The 26259-nt window shown below is 43.8% G+C and overlaps 1 pseudogene; it reads right to left on the reverse strand.

Annotated features, from left to right (window-relative positions):
- Positions 1–207: 207 nt before the first annotated feature.
- Positions 208–8752, reverse strand: LOC136457202 (ABC transporter B family member 20-like; annotated as a pseudogene).
- Positions 8753–26259: the final 17507 nt, after the last annotated feature.

Here is a 26259-nt window from a genome sequence, read left to right on the forward strand (position 1 = left end):
AGGTTGTTGGTGACGGTGTTGCCTCCTGGGCCCAGGCCCACACAACCATTCAGGCCCAACCAGCTACTGGCCTTTCCGTTTTGGCTAGTTATTATTACCTGTTTCGAGCTGCTTCACCGCTTAATTTATTTTTATTTTTAGTATATAGATAGAGTTAAGCAAGCACAGCAATCTTCTTAATATTCCACACCAGAAAAAACAATAGTGTAAATGGGAAAATGTAGTTGAATTTTCTGCAAATAACAATCACAAGAGGTTACAATGGTCCTATCCTAGGCTGCCTACCACAAAACCATCTCCTACCACCATCATGCTTACTAGACAGTTACTGCAAAACAATACCCGCTTCCTCCTCCACCACTGCTCTGATTACAATTACACTTCCAGTTCCAAACTACACCTCACGCCCAGCATCAGCAAGAATGTAGGAGAGTACATTCTAAAGACTCCCGCAAAAGAAAATAAACTAAACAAAACTACACCCAACCTAACACCCTCACAGGCTCATGATCATCAAATACAAAAAAAGAAAGAAAGAAGAATTAGTGATTACCAAAAAAAAAAAGGCCATAGGACATCTGGTCAGTCAAGCAGAGCTGATTAGCTTAGCTCCACGGGCAGGCTAATGTACACCATCTACTACCAGACCCGCTATATTAGTCTACGCTGGCGGAACCCTTTGCTAAAATGAGGCTGCATCAACTTCACATACAAACCATTCAACTGCACCAACGAATCATGACTTCCCTGCTCGACAATCCTACCACCATTTAACACAACGATGCTATCCACATGCTTCATCATCGCTGCCCTGTGCGCGATCAGAATCGTTGTTTTGTTCCCCATGATCAATGTGTCAAGGGCTTCCTGGACCACCCTACTCGACTCAGATTCGATAGCGGAGCTGGCTTCGTCAAGCAGCAAAATGGGAGCATTCTTTAACACCACACGAGCAATGGCAATGCGCTGCTTCTGCCCAGGAGTCAAATCCACCCCGCGCATTCCCACATGTGTATCATAACCATGAGGCAGGCTACTGATGAAGTGATGGGCATTCGCGATCCTGGCAGCTTCTTTCATCTCAGATTCAGTTGCATTGTGCCTCGCGTATATTATGTTCTCTCTTATGGTTGTTGAAAATATAACAGGATCCTGAGGAACCAACCCCATGTGGCTCCGCAGCCATCTCAAGTTGAACAACTTCAAATCACGGCCATCCAACAAAACTTGCCCAGCAGTTGGATCATAGAACCTCTCGATCAAAGAAATTATCGTGCTCTTCCCGGATCCTGATACACCTACTACAGCAACAGTTTGTCCTCCATTCATTCTGAGGCTAAAATTACTCAAAACCATCATCTCAGGGCGTGTAGGGTAGACAAAATCAACAGTCCTGAATTCAATGCTCCCATACACGTTAGGGGGCTTCAGGCCGCTGGCATCATCTGGATCAATCTTGGGTACGCGATCAATAATTTCAAATACTGAGGTCAGGGATTTCCGGCGTTTCAGTATATAAGGGGCAAGGCCAAATGGTTCCACCAGTGCGAAAGTCGCAAAAGAGAAGACAATGTACTCCTTGACAGCGGTTACGAGACTGAGATGTCCATCCTTCACAGCAGCGGCTGTATACCACAACAGAAGTGCATTGCATGCGAAAAGAAGGAACTGAGAGAAGCCAAAGGCAAAACCAATGCCCATCCCATGAATAAAGCTTTTCTTGAGAATATTACCAAGCTGCAATCTATAAAGTTCCATTATTTTGTTACCAGCACAAAATGCCACCACAGTATAGATATTCCTCACGGCATCTTCAAGAACCAAAGAAGCTTTCCTGTGCATCTCCTGAATTCCTCTGGAAAAGCCAGAAAGCCACATTTTCTGCAGAAGAGCACCCAAGTGTGAGCCCAATTAAGCAGTTCGACAAGGAGGTTTACGAAGCTTTTTGAAGCAGGTATTAAAATACTGCATGCTATCAAATATCTTTCAGTTTCATAGAGACTAGAAGTCTCACTTTTTTCAAAGTTATTAGAAGCACAAAAGGTACTGTCAGACCTGTCACAGTGACCTTAGCCCAGCCTATCTGTAACTGCAAGATTAAGTTTTGATGCTATTCAAAGGATTGATAGGCAAATTGAAGGATTGATAAGGCCAAAAGAAAGGGGTTTAATAATGCTGTGATTTTGGGTGCTTGGATTCTGTGGATTCGAAGGAACAAGTGTCTCTAATGGCACCTCTCCTCTCACCGATGTTCATTACTACTTCCAGGAGGAGATGAGAATCTGGTGCTTGGCTGGAGCCCGAAATCTTCTAGAGTTGGGCTTAGGTCAGGCTACAGGACTAGTTTAATTAGTCCAGGTCAGAGGTCGGGTAATTTTTTCATTTCTGTTTCAGGATGTTTTAACTCGTGATGTACAACAACCCTTCCTTGTCTCATAGTTGAGATGGGAAGGTTGTTTGTAAGGGACCGTTATTTCTTCTCTCTACAATATAAAGATGTGCAGCTCTCCTGCATGTTCGAGAAAAAAAAGTTTTGATGCTATTCCACATTAAGTTCCATAAACTGCATACTTCAAAACTTAGAGAGAGAGCGTCGTAATAAAATACATCCATACAGGTAAGGAAAGGCTTACTTCCATATAATAGACTTTAATATGTTGAGGAATCATAGTAAAATCATGTTGGATGTTGAAATAGATGAGAGCTAACCTGTGCAACCGCAGAAACAATAAGGATGGGTAACGTTGCCAATGCAACAAGAGCAACACGCCATTGTAGTAACATACCAAGAAGAAGTGCAACAAGAATGGCCGATGTATCCTGAATGAATATAGAAAGTCTGTTGCTGAAAGCAGCGCGGACAAATGTTGCATCATTTGCAAGTCTCATCGATAATATGTCTGCATTATTTTCTTCGTCATCAAACCAACCAACTTCATTGCGCAGAATTGCTGGAATACAGTAAACAGGATGTGAGAAGTCTGATATTTCAACATCGGTTTTACTATAATCTATACACAATAGAACTTAGCAGCATTATGTGTTGTGTTAGATACTCATGAATATGTGCTTTATCTACGGATGTTGAACTAGATAGTTTATAAGAGGTGAGGTTGCACCATCAACTATGGGACTACAAAAGTATTAAAGTAATATAAAGGAAAAGACAGTCATACCTGAAAACATCATCCTTCTGACACGCTCGGTCATTTTCTCTCCCATTATACCAAAGTAGAAGTGCTGCAAGAAGTTGGCTAGTACAGTAATTATACCCATGCCAACAATGAATGAGCAGTACTTATTCACTTCGGCATGTACATCATGGACCCCTATTTTGTAGTAGGCCACTACTATTAGAGATATTGTATAAGCAAGAAGAGGATTAAATGAACCAAAACAAGCAGCGCCAGCACTTCCTAACAGAGCATAAAAATATTCTGCAAGACTAAGCTCTGCAAGCCTCCAAAAAGATGGTGCTTTTGTGTGCTGCTGCTTGAAATCCTCAGCATGAAAACTATCAAATATGTCGAGAGGTCGGCTGAAAGTTTTTGAGTGGGAGCGCTCATTTTTTGGATCAGAAGTCAACAATGGAGATATTGGAGATTCTGGATCTGATGTATTTGAGGACTGTCGGTGCAGCGGGACATCAATTTTGGGGAGATCAGGCAATTTCATTTCAAAACTGTCCTGCCTTTTGATGGATGGAGCTCTCTCAGAAGCAACCATTGGTAGTCTAGCTTCTGCCATTTGCTCTGAAGGGGGGCTTTGAATATTTGGTGATTCATGTGAGTTATGATTGGCATCTGAAGTTCGGAATGTGAGAAAGCCATGTGTTTTCTGAAGTGATGGCGATTTTGACATCTTTGGAGAAGATTCTTGAAAGCTGTGACTTGCTGACGAATCCCTTTCAATTTGGAAGGAGCTTGGCTCTTTATAATTTCTTATTGGTGTTCTGAAACAGTTCAAGAGGGAAAATTGTCTCAATTAGCCCAGAAAAAACTTAGGTCCCATTAGCGAATAAATAAAACAAAGTATTAATTCCCATTTAATGTAGCTATGTAAAAGAGGTGCATCTAAAGAGAGGTGCATCTAAAGAGCTGAATTACATCGAAGCCAACATAAAATAGCATAATAATAGTTAAAGTGGTCCTAACCATGCAATTTATGAATATATATTAGAAGCTAACAGCACTTTTACAAACTTTATTGACCATTTAGACATAATGCTTCACACAAACAACTCAACCCTAATGCTTGTGTAAACGTAAGTTCAAAATGCAAGTCACTTGCAACAAAGCCATTAAATTCTAAGCAAAGTTGCTGTAGGCAGGCTAATGCAGGTCACAAGTAACAATTAAACAAAAGCAAATGCACAGACAATTAAAGTATATAGATTATGCACGCCAAACCATACATCTAGTTTAGCATGAATAATAAGAATAAAATAGCAATAGTGGTAATGAAGTTACCACATTTACTAGGTAAACATAAACTCAAAGATTGCAATGGTTTAAATGAGGAAAGTGCATCATATCGACATATCATAAAACAAAGAACAACCATTATATGACAAGGTACCTGAAGAAAAATAAAGTAAAAAAAATGAGCATGATTGAAGTATTTAAACCACTAAGATAGAGCAAATAAGGTAGTTGAAAACTGATGATGTCAGTTAAGCAGATTTTCTTTTAGCATTGGCATTGAAAATTACATGCCTGCATTGGCATTGAAAATTACACTAAACAAAGACATCAGCTATTAGCAGAGAGAATCAAGAAAGTTGGCCGCGTTCTGACTGAGAACAAAAAAAACAGAGCCAAGGAATCAGCAAGTTGCTGCTTGCAAGAGGATGGATTGACAAACCTCTTTGGAAGTTTTGCGGCTTCTTCACACCTAAGAAGTTCTGCATAAAGACCATCAAGGTTTAACAATTCTTCATGTGTCCCCATCTCAACAAGTTGGCCTTCCTCCATTACTGCTATATAATCAGCATTCCTGATAAGACTGAGGCGCCGAGCTATGATGATGGTAGACCTCCCAAGCATTAGAATGTCTAGTGCTTCCTGGACTGCTTTCTCAGCCACAAAATCAAGAGCACCAGTGACCTCATCCAGTAGAAGAATTGATGGATTTGAGAGCACAGCACGAGCAATGGAAAGCTTTATCTTTTGTTCTTCTGTCAGAGAGAGGCCAGCCAGACCAACCTATGTCATATTTAGTTTTAATCAAATAACCATGTTACAGTTGCTAAAAAAAGCGCAATTCAATAGACAACGGTGATATAGCAGGTGTAGAACCTGTGTTTCATATCCTTTTTCTAGTGAACTGATGAAAGCATGCACATGAGCTGTTTTGGCTGCCTCTTCAATTTGGTCAGTTGTGGCAGATCTACCATATGCAATATTTTCCATGATGCTCAAGCTCAACAAAGCTGGTTCTTGAGTCACAAGTCCTATTTGGCTTCTTAACCACTCTAGCTTCAAATTCTTTATGTTCTCCCCATCCAAAAGCACTTCACCTGTAACATATAAGCATAGCCCCACAGGTAATCATAAACCATAATTGATGTAAAAAATAAAAATAAATACTAGGTACTAATAGATGGCAACTATAATACCTAAGGTTGGGTCATAGAAGCGTTCCATTAGAGGAATTATGCTGCTTTTTCCTGAACCATTTCTGCCAACAAGAGCAACAGTTTTTCTAGCAGGTACAGTCAGGTAGAATCCACTTAAGATGGGGATTTCAGGGCGGGACAAATAACTGAAGTAGACATTGCGGAACTCGATGTTGCCTTGCACTGAAGACAAGGTACGGCCATCCTGGTTCACAGTAGATGTTGAACGGCTTATCATTTCGTATAGTCTGTATGCAGCTATACGTCCTTGCTCAAAGGAATAGAAGTTTGTTGCTGCTTGATTAAGTCCACTACAATGAATTCAAAAGCCTTGATGAATATTAGGGTAAAATTTTAAATTTAACTAAAAACAAACTCTTAAAAGCTACATTCTTACAGTCCACATAAGATAATAGCAAACAGTGCTACTACAACTTCACCGCCATTAGCTCTTCCATGAGAGATAAGGAACCTCCCAACCCAAAGTTGTAAGGCACAAGAACATATGGCAAGGCCATATGTAAATCCAAGACCAAGACCTTGCACCAAACTTATAAGGATTCCATAGCGCAGTGTTGCTTGAAGTGAAGTAGCATAAGAATATTTTGCAAGGGTCTCATTTGTGAAGGAATACAAGGTCCTAATGTACAAGATTGCCTGCAAAACAAGCACTGATGCTTAGTTTATGTTTGAGCTTCCAATAAACCAGTAGAACAAAAACAGTAGATTTTCCTAGCTAAAATAATGCACCAAGTAATTGCCTGACTTAAAACAAGTCTGCTGGTTTTCAAGGCCTATGTGCTCCATGCAGACATTATCCAAAATATATATGTATATATAGCCAAAGGGCGCCTAGCTCAAACGGTTAGGTGACCCAGCGGCACTCCTCAGGTTGGGTTCGACTCCTTGTGGGAGCGAATTTCAGGCTGAGGTTAAAAAAATCCCCTCGCCCGTCCCCATTACCAAAGCACTGGGGGGGGCACCGGCCCAGTTCTCACTTGGGCGACGGAAAGCCACCGTGTAAGGGTGGGGGCGGGGGTTCGGGGGTTTTCTCGGCCGGGTGAGAAGGTCCTTCTTCTTATTTGAAATGCTGCGGGGGCAGTCTTAACCCCCCCGGTCGAGTTTTTTTTTATATGTATATATATATATATGCTTTTATTGTTTCTGTTACCCTTGTCTTGTGGAGCTTTCAAAATTCAAGAGGAACCTAGCCTAATGGTGCACCCCTACAAGTAAGTTAAACAGATCCTTGAGTCTAATTATGCGACCATACATATAAGTGCAGTTTGGTGGATGATTTAATAATAGACATTAGATAAAATCTTCATTTGGTCCAATCTTCATACCTGATTATGCACATCCTGTTAACTGAATAAAGCTTGCTTTTTAAAAATACATTTAACTTGCCAATATTGTGTCACAACCTTAACTAGTATCATGGAGAAAATGTATATAGCAGCAAGAATTACGTTCAGTCCAAAGGCGATCTTCATTGAAAAATAATGACAGTTTTGAGAAATATTTTCAATCTATCTTAATAGATTATCCTTGTTTAATATAATGACCCAGCATTCAAAACTTTTTTCCCCTGGGAAATTAGCATTCAGACTTGATTTGTGTCAATATTGTATGTTTTGGGGAAGTCAAAAGAAAGAAAGGGTACTCAAATTGCAAAATCAGGTATGCCACACACCTGTTCAGCAATGCTTGCTGCCTCACCATAAGCATCCTGAATATTTTCTGCAAGCCTGTGGAGAAATATATTTGATATTCCTCCTGCAGCAACGATGAAGGGCCCAGTTGCTAATGTCAATAAAGCTATTTGCCAGCAGTTGACCAGACCAATAACAAGACCACCAAAAAATGTAGCCATGTTGTGAATGTAGTTCCCAACCTAAAAACAACAAGTTACGAAAGCACTGAGTAAACCATATATATGACCGAAAGACAATTGAGCATGGAAGGTTTGGCACAAGAACTAACTTTCTCACTCAGAGCTGACTGAATGAGCAAGACATCACTCAGTACTTGACTGACAATATCACCGTTGTTGCCGTATGTATCAAAGAAACTCATGTCTTGGTTTAAGAGGACTTGAACGTACTTTGATCTAATAACTGCCGTCTGTCTTTCCCCAGGTCAAAATCCAGCACGAAACCTCTGTAGATATGAGAGATTTGGTTGATTTACTTCCACTCTTGTTAACATATCATGCGACAGCCAAACATGTATAAACTCGTCTTACCTATCCATCCAGCAAAGAAAACGCCAATGGCTATATAGAGGAAGTACAAAGCGTGCTGCAGAGGAAACAGCGACTATTAGGAAACAGCTCAAAGAAAAAGGAACGATTAGAAACAATGATTGTGTTGTTCGCAAGTAGAAGTAGCTAGCAGCGTGGGTAAGAAGAGGAACGAAGAGAGCATATGCAATTGCCTGGTTGATATTGTGGAAGAGGTCGTGGGTATGCCGCCCATGGGCATGAAGCGAGTTGATAGCTTTGCCGAAGAGGTGGAGGTAGACGACGAGCGCGACTCCGTGGGCAGCGGCTGCGAGGCTGCCGGCGACCATGAGCGCCCAGTCGAGGCGGTCGGCGCAGGCGAAGAGGCGCTTGAAGGGCACAGCGGCGGGCGGCGGGTCGGGGTCGTCGTCGGCATCGTCTAAGGGCGGTTGTGCGTCGTCGTCAGGCGGCGGAGCGCCGTCCCCTCCGAGGCCGAGGCCGAGGTCGGCGGCGTAGGGGGAGGGCGACTCGGGCGGCTCGGAGGTCTCGGAGACGGGCGTGAGCGGCTGGACGTGGGGCGGCGACCAGCCGAAGAGTCCCCGCGAGACCATGGGCGCCGGCCGGATCAGAGCTAGCTAGGGTTGCTTGGAAGTCAGTAGATTACGCTTGCGGCGGGGGCGAGAGATTTGAACGGTGTGCGACGCGACTAGGAGACTGGGTCCGGCAAGGAGGGAGCCGGAGAAGCAGTTGCGGTGTTGAGTTGAGTAGGGGGCGGGTGGGTCAAGCAAGGGGAGCTCTGGGGGGCGACGAGAGACCGCGCGGCCGCCGGATCGCTGGGGGAACGGAGGAGGAGGTGGCGGCCGGCGGGCCGTTGGGGACTGACTGACTGCGCTGTGTGCTGCGTGCAGCATGCGCCGTGCCTGTGTGACTACCGCTGTGGGATCTTTTACCTTTTCTTTCTGGCTTTCTTCTTTGTTTTTGTTAATTATTATTTGTCCAGGTCCAGGTTGGCGGACAACCTAAGGCTGATGCGAGTCAAGTCAAAGAGGAGAAGGATCGACTTGAGACCACGAAGATGAGTTTGTGCCTTTTCTTTTTCTCCCCCTTGTAACTTTTAGGTACGAGTTCCTACTTGAGTTTTTGCTTTTGAGGTTTCAATTTTTATTATCGGAATTTGGTATTTTTTTATAACTTTGCAAGGAGACTCTTCACTAAGAGCATATTTGACGCCGTTTTTTTTTAAAAAACGAGCGCATGACCTACTCGCTCCTCACGGTCTCCCCTAGGGCGGCGGAGCCGTAGGCCCTCGTCTCCACCATCACTGGATGGTGGTCCCCCCTCTTCCTCCTCCGTCAACTCGCTGAAGGCCGGAGGAAGTAGATCGAGTTCGAATAGTGTCTCTCCATCAAGGTTCTTGGTATTGTGGATTTGTCTCCTCTCCTTTCCGGCAACAGCGAAGATGTAGGGTAGATTTAGTTTCTCCATGGCGACTCTGACGAAGATGAGAGCGACAACTACGGTGTCAGCAATTTTCTCGGCATGACAATATGAAGAATTAGGTTTCCAAACGACGACATTGAAATGATCTAATAATGCCTGGAGGGAGGGTGAATAGGTATATCTAAAAATTTACTGCAAAAGCTAAGTTTAAAATTGTCATCCAATGTCGAAAGCCCCGACAGTCTGGGTCGGAACTCCCAACGTCATCAGAAGTTCCGGCACAAACTGTCAGAAGTCCTGACACCTACGTGAACTACTAAGCAGTGCCAAATTTAACTTTACGGATAAATAATCTTACAACCCCACTTTCCAGTGGTTAGGTGAAGATGTTGGGTCACTCCCTTAACATTGAAATGCCTCCAAATCGTAGATCGAGTCCACACCCTAGAAAGAGCTTGAGAGAGAGACAAATAAATACAAGTAATATTGAGCAAATCACAACAACAACAACAACAAGCACGCGGGACACTAAGGATTTATCCCGAGGTTTGGCAACCCCACAAAAGAGCTCCTATGTCCTCGTTATTGAGGTGACCACAAAGATCGGAGTCTCCTTCACCTCGTTGCCTCTCTCAAAGCAACCACAATGGTCAATCAAGGTTTCTACCAAGAAATCAAGGGTAATACAAACTTTCCAAGATTCTTCCACAAGATGGAAGCTCTAGGGTGACGTCCTAGCCGGCTAGGGGCAAAGCCCCAAGAGTAATAGCGTAAATCCAACTGGCTTGACGAAGAAATCAAGTGCTCAAGCTTGCCAAAGTAATGCTCTCACTCAATCCACTCTCATTTCACTCAAAACCCTAGGGGAATCGAAGATTAGAGCAAAGGGGAGAGGAGAAGGGGAGTCTTGAAAGCTTGGGAGTAGTTTTGGACGAAAGTTTGTGAGTAGTGAATGAGTGACGTTTATAAGAGAGGAGAGAGCTATTTATACTCATAGTAGAAATCTAACCGTTCAGATCTACGTCAGAAATTCCGATGTAGATCTCGTGACTTTTGACCTATATAGAAAATACTGTTCATAGCTAGGTCAAAGCACTATGAGCAGGTCAACGTCGGAACTCCCAGCGTACGTTGGGACTTTCGACGATCGAGACTCTAGATGTACGTCAAGACTTCTGACGCGCACGGTCTCCAGGGCAACCAGGTGAATAGGTGTCGGGACTCCCAACCTGAGCTGGGACTTCCGACGGTCGAGAGTTCCGACTCACGTTGGAACTTTCGACGACCGCAGTCACCACACAGGCTAAGTGATTGGGTGTCAGGACTTCTGACGGTCGAGAGTTCTGACTTACATCGGGACTTGTGACACCAAAAGTCTCTAAAACTATTCTACATGCTCGTAAAGTATTAGAGTGTCTCTCTTTTGATTTTATTTTTATACTTGAGCACTCTATCTTCCTCAAACCACCTAAATTCGTATCCCTCTTTATAGTACGGACATGCCTAAACTCAAAAGCATAACATGTAAACTTTGGAGAGCGCTTTGAGTTCGTCCACCTTTTTAACTTCGAGAAATTGAGGGATACCATTTTATCTTTATCAACTCTTTGAATCTTTCATGGGACTAATAGCTACGACATATCCTATTAAGATCACATTAGTCCTTAATTTGGATGTTATCAATACACCAAAACCACATAGGAGGCAAATGCACTTTCAGTCTCTCCCTTTTTAGTAATTGATAACAACCAACTTAGGCTTTTATAAGAATGAAAGAATTTAAAGCTTTTGAACCCCAAAATTTATGAAGAGCTCCCCCTTGATGTATGATGGATTTAAATTTCAATGAGAATCATCTATACATGATTTGCATACATCAAAACAAAAGCTCCCCTAAATTTTGCAATCCAGTGGGGTGCAACAAGTGTATGTGAACTAAATATATATCCAGTGGAAAAGAGATGCAATATGAACAAGTTATATTCACACAACAAGTGAAAGAGAATATGATGGCCAAGATCTTAAAGTAGGAACTTGAAGCAATACATGCCCATCCAAAATAAAACATTCATCATCACAAGTAGAGACAAGCACAAGCTAATAGATAGATAAACATAACTTGTCCTATGATCATCCATCACAAACACATATATAGTTATCCATCACATACGTGCCACCACATAACATAGTCCATACAAGCTAAAAGTTTTAAAGTCTCAAACACAAGCGACCAACTAGGCTATTACATAGATAGATCAAAGTCCTAACACTCTGAAAGGTCCTAATATGGCTAGAGGGGGGTGAATAGCCTATTTAAAAAATCTACAAACCGACTAGAGTAATTTGATTAGTATAACAAATAGCGAAATGCAAACTTGCTCTAGCTCTACAAGGGTTGCAAGTCACCTATCCAACAATTCTAGTTGCTATGATCACTAGACACATAATTTGCTATATTACTACTCACTAAGAGCTCTCACACTTGCTACACTGAAGAGCTCCACTAAATGAACTTAAAACAACAAAGTAAGCTCTCAATTCTAATTACACTAAAGAGCTTAGCTATAACTAGTTTGCAAGAATATAAATGAGTGAGTAGGGTGATTATACCACCACGTAGAGGAGTGAACCAACCATAAGATGAATACTTAGTCAATCACCGAGAGAATACCAAAGGGCAAGAGACAACCCATTTTCTCTCGAGGTTCACGTGCTTACCAACACGCTACGTTCCAGTTGTGTCGACCAATACTTGGTGGTTCAGCGGCTAAGAGGTATTGCATGAACCTCATCCATACAACTGGACACCACAAGAACCTACCCACTAAGTGAGGTAACTCGATGACACTGAGCAATCCACTAGAGTTACCTTTCGGCGCTCCATCGGAGAAGGTACAAATCCCCTCACAATCATCGAAGATGGCCACGAAACAATCACCAACTCGTGCCAATCCTCCTCCGCTGCACCAAGCCATCTAGGTGGTGACAACCACCAAGAGCAACAAGTGAATCCCACAGCGAAACACGAATACCAAGTGCCTCTAGATGCAATCAGTCAAGCAATGCACTTGGATTCTCTCTCAATCTCACAAAAATGATGAATCAAAGATAGAGATGAGCGGGAGGGCTTTGGCTAAGCTCACAAGGTTGCTATGTCAATGAAAATGGCCAAGAGAGTGAGCTTGAGCCGGCCATGGGGCTTAAATAGAAGCCCCCACGAAATAGAGCCATTGTACCCCTTCACTCGGCACAACACGGGGTGACCGGACACTCCGGTCATATTGACCGGACGCTGGACCTTAGTGTCCGGTCGTGCGATGAACGCCACGTGTCCCCTCTCTTCAAATGTTGATCGTCCGATCTCAACAGTCAAGTGATGACCGGATGCGCTGCAGCGAAGTGACCAGACGCTAGACCTCAGCGTCTGGTCATTTCCAGTAAGGTTCCAATCGTGAAGTTTCACGACCGGACGTGTCCGGTCACTTAATGTCTCCTCTGCGCGCCCTACGTCAGCGTACGTCAGTACTAACCAAACTCAGACCCTGAGCGTCTGGTCAGTTTTTGCACCAGCATCCGGTCACAAGACCGAGACCGCCTGCTCACTGTTGTCACTGACCGGACACTGAACCCAGCGTCTGGTCACTGTGTGCCCAGTGTTCGGTGCAGTCTATAAAACCCTGTCTTTTCTATATAGGGCGCTGGTGGCACCGTCGGACTATCTGCACTCTACGGGCGGACACTTCGTCGGTAAAGTTTCTAACCCTTGCTCAAATGTACCAACCACCAAGTGTATCACCTTGTGCACATGTGTGTTAGCATATTTTCATAAACATTTTCAAGAGTGTTAGCACTCCACTAGATCCTAAATGCATATGCAATAAATTAGAGCATCTAGTAGCACTCCTCTTAATAGTATGGCTATCGAACCTAAATGTAATCACACTCACTAAGTATCTTGATCACCAAAACAAAATGGCTCCTACCATTTATACCTTTATCTTGAGCCTTTTGTTTTTCTCTTTCTTCTTTTCAAGTCCAAGCACTTGATCATTACCATGGCATCACCATCATCATGTCATGATCTTCATTTGCTCCACCACTTGGACTAGTGCTACCTATCTCATAATCACTTTTGATAAACTAGGTTAGCACTTAGGGTTTCATCAATTTACTCAAAACTAAACTAGAGCTTTCAATCTCCCCCTTTGTCAACAAGTGCCAAAAGGGGTAGGCCAGCGTGAAAGAAATGACTACTCATCCACATAATCCTCATCATCACCATCATCATCGTCATCACCATCATTGTCATCGTCATCATCTTCTAGCGATGTAGTCCTCATCTTAGTAGTAGCCATGCTCTTGCCACGACGGACGAGATGAAGCATCATCCTCATAAGCAGCACAAGCCTCATCATAAAGCGACAGTGGGTCACATGGAGGCACAAATGGCGGCAGAGGTGGAGACTCAATACTAGCCCACTGCTCCAAATGATAGAGCCTCTCTTGCATGTCATGCTTGCGTTGAGCACTAGCATAGCACTGTCCAAACATGTAGGGCATGAGGAACTTGAACTTGCTAGGCTTCTTATCAGAGGTGGAAGAAGAGAGCGGCTCAGCACTAGAAGCGCAAGAAGGAGCAGGTGGTGAAGCACCACGGTGAGAGCGAGAGCCCAAAACACCTTTGCTTTTGGCTTTGTTAGCTTTCTTCTTTAGTTCCCTTATAGCGATAATAGATGTCTTGTTGAAAATCTTGAGGAGATTGTGATTGGAATCTATGGGGAACCAGATGCCTGACACTTGCTCAATCACATACATAAGATAGGAGGCATACGGAAGGTGCCTCATAGGATCCTCACCCGCATCATGAATCTTGTTCCAAATGTATCGACTGATGGAGAACAGTTGGAAGTCATCACCAAAGCGCTGAAGCACCTTCTAAGAGTTATTGCGAAGGAAGGTGGAGTCACCATGCTTTAGAAATAAGATCTATCATAGGATGTTGTTGAGAACATAGTAGTAGGGCTTTTCGATACATAGTCTATCCATCAGCTAGATATCCATCAAGATACATATGCTGGTACTCTTCCAAAGCCACATCCTCATACTCAATAAGTTCAGGTGCAGTGCAGTCAATGTGACCTAAACTATACCAAGAAGGCAAGAAAAAGTAATGAAATCCACCTTATAGTGCTTGCCTTCTGTGGTCCAATGGATAATGTCAATGGCATCGGTAGGGTCTTTCTCATGGTGATAGAAAGCATAAAACTAATAGATAATCTCATTGTTCCAATGCTTCTAAAACTCCATCAAGTAGGATAGCCCCATTGAGTGTATATCATGAACCATCTACTCCAGCTTGGGCTTCGTGAACAAACCAAGAGAATAGGCATCAATGCATTACATCAGAACAACCGGTGGCTCCCTCTTCTTCAGAACTTGCGATAGATGATGGAATCATAGAAATCAAAGTGAAAAGGGTGCTAGAAGCGATACTCAAGTCGGAGATCCTTCTCTTTCTCAACATAAAGGTTTCTACCTCTCATGGACCTGATGTCTCAAACCCTATGACAATAGTCAACCGGTAGAGGAGTTCAGCCGCCACAAGGATTAGGAGCGATCTAGGGCTCCCGCATGACCGATAGATTACCATCAAAAGAAACCAGCTCACTGACAAAACTAGGGCCTTAACATGGTGTATGCAGAATCTGAGCAGTGATAGTACATCCAACATGCTCGAGGGCTTCTTCTTCATCATCTATGATCGGGTCATCACCAACATAGGCGCGAGCTTGGTGAGAAGAAGCAGCAGCAGAGGTTCCTTGACCATCACGACGACAGGCAGCACGGGAACCATCGGCACCAGCATAGGGACATGCCACCCTAGTGTGGCCAGATGGCCTAGGGGTAGCAACACGGTCTTAGGTGCGCTTGGACCGCTTCTCAGAATGCCTTAGGGGACTATTGTCACTATCGGATGCCATGATTGCAAGAAACACAGAGCAAAACTAAGAACCATGGCAAAGAGTAGCGAACGAATATCGAGACATGGAGTAGCATGAATGGATGAGTGACCGAGGGGTCGGGAGTTCTGGCCAAAGCCAGAAGTCCCTACGGTCGGGACTTCCAGCGGTGACCGGGACTCCCAACACACGAGGTCACGAATCCATTCATGATACGCCAGATCGAGACATGCATCCACACAAGGAAGGTAGAAAAGGAGAGAGGAAAGAAGAAAAGGAGTATCCAAGGTACATTAGAGTTAGGGATAGAGCACTAGGGTTTTACCTTGAACAAGAGGGAAGAGAATAGAGAAGCTTCAAATCCACAGTGAGCACGAGCAGATCCACAACCACACGAAGTAGCCTGCGACCTTCTTGAATGGATCCACACCCCACGAGACGATGGACTTCAACCGGAGAGGAAGAAGAACAAGTCAACATCGGGACTCCCGGGGAAGAAAGGAGGAAGCGGTGGAGGACGGGCCTCCTAGGAGGCGCAATCGGAGGGGCTAGGTGACAGAGCTCCTAGCGGCCAAAGGGATGGGCCAGAGCTCCTGATGTGGGCGTGGCACGTCGACGGCAGCGGTGCAGCACGAGAGTGACATGAGGGGGTGGTGAGCGAGTGCAGGGTGGGTGGGTGGGACAAATTACTGCTGTGAAAACGGGCCAAGCCGGGGTAAAACCATTTAACCCTAGGACAAAGACACGGCATAGATGGTCAAACCACGGTCAAGACAACGCACCTAGATCAACATCGGGAGTTCTAGCGTGGGGCCGGGACTTCCGGCAGTTGGGACTTTTGACCTACGTCGGGACTTTCGACGCAGGGAAACTGAAAAACTCCCAAACTTGAACTTACCATGCTATGTGGGGCAAAAATATGATGGACACTAACATTTTCAGGTGTGACTAGATTTTATTCAACCACCACAAAGCAATAGTCACACATGAAAACTATAAAGTAGATTTTGAAAGTATCACTCAATATTTTCGCAAATGTTTTCTCCTATCTAGATCAATCAAAGTATGTGCAAGACATCAAGCCACGTTATGAGAATCAATGATATTTAGCTCACTCCTCAAAGCACAAAATCTTGACTTATCTAGGGGCTTTGTGAAGATATCAGCTAGTTGTTTTTCGGTGCTCACACGGTGAATTGCGATATCTCCTTTGGCTTCGTGGTCTCTCAAAAAGTGATGCCAGATGTCTATGTACTTTGTTCAAGAGTGGTTTTGTAACAGAACCGACCAATTATATGAAATTAAGTAAGAAAATCATCCACCAGAGCAGACGATTTAGCAAACTTAAACCCGTATAACCCGGTAGTCCGTGAAATCATGAAGGATTTCAAACCAACTTCCATTCTAGCCAAGATCGTAATAAGTTTAGCGATCACCATCACAAATTACATAAAAGTTCGCAATCTCAGATACATCAGAGTTTCAACATAGTTATTACAAAACCAGTTCGAATAAAAGTAGCGGAAGTCATTTGTTCAAACCACACACACACTCATACGGAGTTTAAATATAGTGCCAGCGAATGATCATCTCCAACAAAAGCATTAGACGAGACGTAAGGAATGACCATGCCCATGGTCCTAAGCATCACCCATCGTAGGATAAAGGCAGTTGATACAGTAGCCGTAATACATCTGCCCATCTGCAACAAGTGAGAATAAAACCCTGAATACGAGAAGGTATTCAGCTAGACTTACCCGACATAACCGAAAATAAATGACACCAAGGATTATGAAGGGCTTTATAGTAGGGTAGCGAACTCATTTGCAAAAAGAAGCATTTTTAGCTTTTCAAGAACCTTTCTAAAAGCATTATTGCCAAGTTAATTATTATTAACCTGTCGACTAGATTTGCACCTATACTAGAGTAAACATGTGATTAAGCAGATAATGATAACCAATGATCATTAAACAACTTCCATACTGTCATATTCATTATAACTGTCCAAGTGTTCCATAAACATTTACTACGATAAAGTAACTCAAGTCAAGTGCTCACTATCCAGGAGCGATGGCAATTCGAATCGATTTCTAACCAGCTGGTGATTTATTCCTTACACAAACCTCACTCACCCGCTAAAGTGAGATATTGATCACCGAGTCAACTTTCCAGGTATCTCGAGTTTGCCAGGAACCACATGTACCCGGGGGCCGACCGACTGCACTTTGGTCTTATCATCTCGCCCCCGTGTCCTACCACACCTGCTCCGGCACAGTGCGCTGCGAGCAATCTACTCGGCCCAAAAAATCTCCTAGCTTCGTGGTCGGAAGGTACTTTATCCGGCTAGCTAAATGTAAGGCATGCGTTCAACATGACTCGAGGCCCAACAACGGTCGGTCCTTAATCGACACAGACGGAAACACTACAGTCCAAAACTCTGCAAGTCTCCGTCCGGTCTCAACTTCATTTAACACTTAGTTATACCATGACTTCATAGTCATCCAAGCAGATCCAGGTAACCCCTATAGCTCGCAGGTGACAGGGAATCACCCGACTTCTACCGGTTTAAGCCATCTAAGCATTGACTCGACTGCGGATACCCGGGTAACAAGGATATAGTATAACAAAGGTAGGCAAGGTATAATGCAGCAACGGTTGCAAACAACTCCTGAACATAATGCATCAATTAAAGTAAAGCATTTAATTAAATCATTGCAAACCGAGAGAAAAATGCTCCGGGGCTTGCCTCTCTTGAAGGAGCTCGGACGGTGATCGGGGCACTCCGGAAGTTCCTCAACGTCCTCCTCGTCGGCTTCTGGCACTTCCTGCAGCTGCACCTCGAACTGCTCCTCGGGCTCCTCAGGTATGACGACTGGGTTCTCGGTTTGCGATCCTGTATGATGCAATGTGCATAAGTGCTTATGCAATCGGTGCATCGGATGAGATGAATACAATGAATATGTTTGAATGCAAGGTAGTCAACATCATTCAAGAAAATATACTACAAGCACATGTCATCTACTACATTCTCTTCTACTACTAATATGTTAAGTCAACACATCTTATTAAATGCTTCAAAGATACACCAAAGCGAACATTATTAACTAACTTGCATTTAAGAGGATTATTTTATTTCATTTTAAACTAGGGCTACAACAGCAACCTATATTTCTGGTGCTTATAAAAATCTAAGAAAATTACAGTAGCATAGTACTACTCTAAGTAGACTACCATAAAATTTTCATGGCATTTGGATAAGTAAAATAGTCTACACAAAAATGACAAGGCATAAGTGCTTAAAAATGCATAAATAGGAAACCTTAGTTAAAAGTGTCAAGCAACAGATTTCTCATTTTTCCCAGTATCACTCTAGTATAAGAATAACACTCATCAAATTTTACCTTTACTGGATCTCTAGAAAAATTATGAAAATTCACACAAGTATTAATCAATGATAAAAAAAAATCTATAATTCAAAAACTACACATGCACTAGCTCTGAAATTTTAACCAGAGCTTCTACTAAGCAAGACTAGCATACCCACAAAATTTCATAATTTTTGGACCACAGAAACTCAAGATAAAATTTCAACAAGTTAGCATGCATCTAAAAACACATTTCAAAGTCCTATTTAATTCATCCAAAATTTCTAAAACCTGTGCTCATCTAATATTTTATTAAATACTAGACATTACCAGGAACTCAACAAAATTAGAACCATAACATTTGGATCTACCAAACTTGATTTACACATTTTTGAATCGTGCACACAAATCTGTGAAAAACAAATAACAAAACAAAAAGGAAAACCTAATCAGTTACTGGGCCAGCCCGGTCGGATTAGGCGGCCCATGACTGCGCGCGCACACAGCCCAGAACGACGCAGCCCAGCTCCGGTTCCCTTGCAGCAGCGGCGGCTGACAAAAGGGGCCCGCGCGTCAGCGACCGAAAAGCAAAGCACGGTGACGAATGGTGTGGAAACGACGCCATCTCGTCGACGGCGATTTCTCCGGTGGAACCGAGGGCGACGGCGTGCCCACCTCGGCCTCCTGCATCCATAGCACTCCTAAAACTAGACTCTAGTGGACTCCAGGGACATTGGCCATGGCCCACGGCGGCTCAGCCATGGCGCACGGTGGTGCTCCGGCGAACCCCGGCGGTTGGTGGCCATACAAGGCGCGCGTAAGCTTTCGGTGAACAAGATGGACCTTCCTACGCTACGGCTAACGGCTACGGTGAAGCGGTCAGGCAGGATCGCGTGAGATCACCGGCGGCGACCATGGCGGCCATGCCGCGGTGGTGCATGGTTCGGCAATGCCACTCACCTACAGCTTGGCTGGCTCCGTGAGGGCGCTGACGAGGTCCGTGAGGCGATGGCGGAGCTATAGGTTGGATGGTGGTGGCTGTGGCACCGCAGCGAGCTCGAGCGAGCTCGGTGGAGCTGATGGCATCGGCGGTGCGCTGCGGCTGTGAATGGGGAAGGCAACGGAGGGGTGAATGAGGGCAGAGCACGTGCGGAGGGTAGCAGGGCGCGCTCCTCTTCAAGCCAGCCAGCACGCTGCGTGGTCAGGGCGAGCCAAGCGCGTGGTGGACACGCGGCGGCCGCCATCTGACCTTGGTCAGCCATGAACGGTCTGAACCCGAAACACTGTAGCGCGATTCAGAGAACAAGGAACTGACTGACAGCGCCAAATGGTGATGCTCTATCTCCTAATCCGTTGATCGTTAGTGAAAGAAATCAAAACAAAAGTTGTACACCTACATGCCAGCTACAAAACTCATTTAGAGATCAATGTCTAATTCGCAAAGGACAGAGAGTAAAATCATGCCAAAGTCGTGTTCAGGAAACTGAAAAATGGAGTTTGTACTTAGAAAATTTCTAAGTGTTGAACCCAACCCAATTTCTGACTTGTGGGACCATTTAGAGCATGTTGTGCACATTTTCATGACTTGGTCACAAAATAACTTTTGTTCCTTATATAATTTGCTACAACTTTGATTTAGGCTGCTTAGACATGCAAACATTCTAAGTGGTACTTTTTGAACAGTCAAACCAAAGAGTCCTAGGGTCAAAACAAGTCAACCCATAACTTGGAAACTTAATTAGGCAAAATGATCAACATGAACATTGTTCCTAATGACTTTCTAAGCATAGCTAAGATGTTTAACAATATATTTAGCCATACCACACATTGGTCATACAATAATCAAGCACTGAATGTACTGAAACGATGAAAAACAATTGAAATGATACTTTTGTTTCATAGTCATGTTTCACATGTTTCATGATCTTGTTGCATTACAATAACTAGCTAGGTTCCACTAAAGTGAGTTGCACATGTTGCACTTGGGTGTTGCACACTCTTTAATTCACAAAAACAACACTCATGAAATATACAGTACGTTGCAATGTTTCGATAATATGTTTCATGTGATATATGCTCATGAATGGATGAATGATGCTCATGTTCATGAAATGCAAGTGCAATTAGGCAAGACTAACACCAGGGGTGTTACAGCCCTCCCCCCTTATAAAAATCTCGTCGGATACTCTCCCGTTTCCCAAGTTGCATCTCCCTCATCATGATGATCCCACTGTATCTTATATGTTTTCACCACACTATTTCGAGTAGCACGTTCCTTAGTGTCTAACACCCGGACTGGTTGTTCATGATACACCAAATCTGATTTGGGTTGGATACCTCAAGGTTCTATTCTTTCCTCTGGAACACGCAAACATTTCTTGAGATGTGATACATGGAAAACTGGGAAAACGGTACTTATTGTTTCAGGTAACTCTAACTTGTAGGCTACCGGACCTCTTTGTTCCAATATCTTGTATGGTCCTACGAATCTCACGGCAAGCTTTCTTCGGACTCCAAACCTTTTCTTCTTCATTGGTGTGACTTTCAGATAAACATAGTCACCAACTTCAAACATAAGGGGTCTCCTTCTTCTGTCTACATAGCTTTTCTGACGTGATTAGGCTACTTTCATATTCTGCTGAATAATATGCACTTTCTTCTCGGCTTCTTCTACAAAGTCAATGCCATAATACCTTCTATCTCCAGGCTCGACCTAATTCAATGGTGTTCTACATTTTCTGCCATATAAAGCTTTGAATGGGGCCATCTTGATGCTTTCTTGATAACTATTATTATAAGAAAACTCAGCTAACGGTAACCATGATTACCATGATCCCTTAGCAGACAATACACAGGCTCTTAACATATCCTCCAAAATAGCATTCACTCATTCAGTCTGACCATCTGTCTGAGGATGATAAGCGGTACTACGAATCAAACTAGTTCCTAAGCCTTTGTGTAAATGTTCCCAAAAGTGAGCCATGAACTATGAGCCTCTATCAGATACTACGGTCTTTGGTATACCATGCAACCTCATAATTTCTGCGATATACTTCTCGGCATATTGAGGTGGTCGATAATCTGTTTTGACCGGCAAGAAATGAGCGGTCTTGGTAAGACGGTCCATAATTACCCAAATCGAATCATGTCCTTTTTGAGTAGTGGGCAAACCCATGATAAAATCCATACTTATATCGTCCCACTTACAACTAGGGATGGACAAGGGTTGCAACATACTGGCAGGTTTCATGTGAATGGCTTTCACTCAACAACATGTGTCACATCTGACAACATATGCTGTAATTTCTTTCTTCATTTTGGTCCACCAATAACGAGATCTTAGTTCTTGATACATCTTACTACTTCTAGGATGGATAGATAGCTTAGAAAGGTGAGCTTCATCCATGAGTTTATTCCTAAGCTCTCGATCCTTGGGAACCACAAGACGGTCGTCAAACCACAACATGCCCTATTCATCCACTTTAAAGTGTTGAGACGGCTTTTCTTTTATTTTCTCTTTGATGTGGAATATCCCCTTGTCGGTTTTCTGGCCTTCTATTATCTTACTCTCCAAAGAGCAACTAATCTGAATACTATGTAACACAGCAGGATGCATTAGATCGAACCCATCTTCAAGTAATGGCTACACATTCAAGTAATGTGACTTTCTGCTCAAAGCATCTGCCACTACATTGGCTTTTCCAGGATGATACTGCACATTCAAGTTGTAATCCTTCATCAATTCCAACCATCTGCGCTGTCTCATGTTTAGCTCTGGTTGGGTAAAGATATACTTAAGACTCTTGTGATCCGTGAAAATATTGCACACATTACTAAGTAGATAATGTCTCCAAATTTTTAGGGCGTGCACAACTGCAGCAAGTTCAAGATCATGTGTTGGATAGTTGACCTCGTGCTTTCTCAATTGACGTGATGCATAAGCAATGACTCTCCTTTCTTGCATAAGAACACAGCCCAATCCAGTCTTCGATGCGTCGCAAAACACATCAAATGGTTTCTCGATATCTGGTTGTGCTAGAACAGGAGCAGTGGTCAACAATTTCCACAAAGTGTGGAAAGCTGCTTCACACTCCTCTGTCCACACAAACTTGTGATCCTTCTATAGGAGACTTGTCATCGGTTTTGCAATCTTCGAAAAGTCTGGTATAAAGCGACGGTAATAACCCGCTAGTCCTATGAAACTTCTAATCTCAGGAACTATGGTCGGTGCTTTCCAATTCATAACTTCTTGCACCTTACTTGGATCGACTGAAACCCCATTCTCTGACAGAATGTGACCAAGGAAAGGAACTTCCTTCAATCAGAATTCGCATTTGCTAAACTTAGTATACAGTTGATGATCCCTAAGTCTGGTCAAGACAGTTCTCAGATGCTCTTCATGATCTTTCTCGTTCTCGGAGTACACCAGAATGTCATTGATGAACACTACCACAAACTTATCCAATTCTAGCATGAAAACTGTATTCATCAAAAACATAAAGTATGCAGGAGCATTTGTCAAGCCAAAGGACATGACAAGATACTCATACAACCCGTATCTGGTGGAAAATGCAGTTTTCGGTATATCCTGTGGCCTAATCTTGATCTGATGATAACCGGATCTCAAATCTATTTTTGAGAACACCTTGGCCTTGGCTAATTGGTCAAACAGAACATCAATATGAGGCAAGGGATACTTATTCTTGATGGTCACAGTGTTGAGTGGCCTGTAATCTACGCACATTCTCAATGTGCCCTCTTTCTTCTTCTTCACAAATAAGGCGGGACATCCCCTTTCAGACTTGCTTGGCCGAATAAACCCCTTTTTTGATAAATCTTCTAATTGCTTCTTCAGCTCAGCTAGTTCATCTGGAGGCATTCGATAGGGTCTCCTTGAAATCGGAGCTGTTCCAGGGACTAACTCAATTCCAAACTCAATCTCCCTATTCGGCGGAAGACCAGGTAGCTCATCCGGGAATACATCCGGAAATTCACACACTACTGGAATCTGATGAATAGGAATGACTGTCGTAGCACATGTAACACTTATAAGGTCTGTTCTCTGAGGCAATGGTACTTGGAAAGTACCCTCACCCAGGGGATCCTTAAGGGTCAGTACTCGACTTCCAGTATCTATGACTACTCCCTAATCCTTCATCCAATTTATCCCTATAATGACATCCAAAACTAATCCAGGCATAACTATCAAGTTCACTCGGAACTTCCTGCTACCTAATTTAAGGGTTGCCCTTCGAACCATCCGGTTGGTCAAAACATCAGCCCCTGCTGAACTTATACGGTACCCATAACCCAATTCTGTGCATAGTTGTCCATGTTTCTGTGCAAATGCTTGACTCATAAAAGAATGCGATGATCCAGAATCAAATAGAACAACTGCAGGGTTTTTGTTGATAGGAAACTTACCAGCAGTGACGGGCTCTCCCTCTGGAATTTCATCCACTGTCGTACTATGCACTCTAGCATTATAAGTCTGCTGCTTCTTCTTGGGTGGGTATGGACAAAACCTCGAAAAATGGCTGGGTTGATCACAGTTATAGCAGGGTCCTCTTACTGTCCTGGCAGATCCCATAGCTCCCTTAGAACTGCCTTGTACCGTAGTTGCGGCTGCTTTGTTGGGCTGTACTGCCATCTTGTAGGGCTTCTGGGGTCCACAGAAATTCTGACTTCTTTGCTGAGGTGGCCTGAACCTAGCGCCCGATGCCGATGGGCGATATGGAGGACGACCTCCCATAGTTGCTCTAGCTTGGGACGGACCACCTTCAAGGGCTCTCTTGTGTGTCTTGGCTGCGGTGCTGACGTTGTTATTCTTCTCCTGCTTTAGACAGTCACTGATGAAGTCATTGAATCTGACGTGGTTGTTGGTACCAACATGCTTCATCATTTTTGGATTGAGTCCCCTCTTAAAACTGGCTATTCTTTTAGCATCTGTGTCAACCATGTCGGGAGCATAGCGACACAAGTTGTTGAAGGCATGCAGGTATTGCGTCACAGTTTTGGTGCCCTGGTTCAACACCAGAAACTCTCCCAACTTCATCTCGGTCAGCCCAGGTGGAATATAGACTCCATGGAAGGCCTCAGCAAACTCTCTCCAAGAAATCTGAGCATTTGGAGGGAAGGTGGTGCGATGGTGCTTCCACCACATTCCCGCTGGTCCTTGCAATTGAAGTGCAGTATACTCCGTTTTCAGCACCTCAGTCATCCTCAACACACGGAATTTATCTTCCATCGTGTTGATCCATTCCTCAACATCGAGTGGCTCTGTTGCTTCCTTGAATACTGGCGGCCTGGTGTCCATGAAATCTTTGAAGCTGCTATATTGGTTCACTCCCATGCCACCACCTTGATTGTTACCACGTTGAACGTTGTTGGCGATGGTGCGCAGAAAATCCTCCATGTTCTTCTGGGATTGTTCCACGTTGCGCTGACTCCCGAGCAGCTGTGCGAGGAACATCTCGGGGGTAAACGAGGGAGGAGGTGGCAAATGCGGTTCATGGGGAGGTTCATTGTTGTTGCCGTGGTTTCCACCACCACCACCACCGGTCCCCGCACCGTTAGCACCGGTCTTAGTGGCCTCATATGTGGTTCGGCGAGTGTTTGTCATCTGCATATTTCAGCAACAAGTAATGATTGAGTGAAGCTGTAATAATTGCGAGTGAAGGAAAAATTATGCCGTACTAAATTTATTGGAGAGAATAAATTCATACAATAAAACAGAGGCACAACAATTGCATCTCAATTAAAACAACATCACTTAATCAAATTACTTTAAACGGTAAACATCGCGTCCATACAACCAATTTGCCAGCATACATACACTGGACTTTTATGCGTTCAGATATCGCATTCGAAAATCAAGTTCCAACCACATGCCAAGTCTCATACGTTCGAAGCAACATACAATAGGTTACATGCCAACAAAAGAAAGGTCATCGCGACAGGACCTAGATACTAGCGCAAGGCAACTAGCCTACTCCTCGGAGCCATCGTCGGGATCAGAGATGTCACCATCGCCTCCAGGTGAAACTACAGGCTCGTCCTGGTTGTCGTCGTCGATGTCCATGCCAGCGGTGTCTGGTGGAGCATATGGGCCAACCCCATTGTAGAGCATGTGAAACTACTTGTGCAGGTTGCCGTTGTATTCCTCTAGCTCATCGACCCTCTGCAACAGAAGGTCCCTCTCGTCCTAGGCTTCATTCCTTTCCTGAACCAACTATCCAATCATACAGTCTGCATTGTTGTTGGCTTGAGTCAATGTATGCACCCATTGCATAGCTCTATCACCTCTCTCAACCGCCTGATCTCGCTATAAGTTCATATCAGCCAACTGCTCCTGCAAACTAGCTATAGCACGTGCCTGTCTCTTCTTCTGCTTTCTACCCTTGAGCTTATCCTCACCACGCAAGCCAGTCAAAGTCCAGTAGGTACTCTCAAGACCCTCATACGCTCTGATGGCGGCGAACATAGCACTCATTACCTGGTTGTCGCTAGCCTGTCCTTCAGCTGGACCTCTGACCAATGCACTTCCCTGAGGCTGAACCCAAATGGCATCACAAGGATCATCCCTAGGAAAAGTGCCAGCTAGAGCTGCTGCAAGCTCACTAGGAAATCTGCTCATAATGTCCCTGATGACATGGA

This window comes from Miscanthus floridulus, chromosome 6 (assembly GCF_019320115.1).
Source record: "Miscanthus floridulus cultivar M001 chromosome 6, ASM1932011v1, whole genome shotgun sequence".
Classification (NCBI taxonomy): domain Eukaryota; kingdom Viridiplantae; phylum Streptophyta; class Magnoliopsida; order Poales; family Poaceae; genus Miscanthus; species Miscanthus floridulus.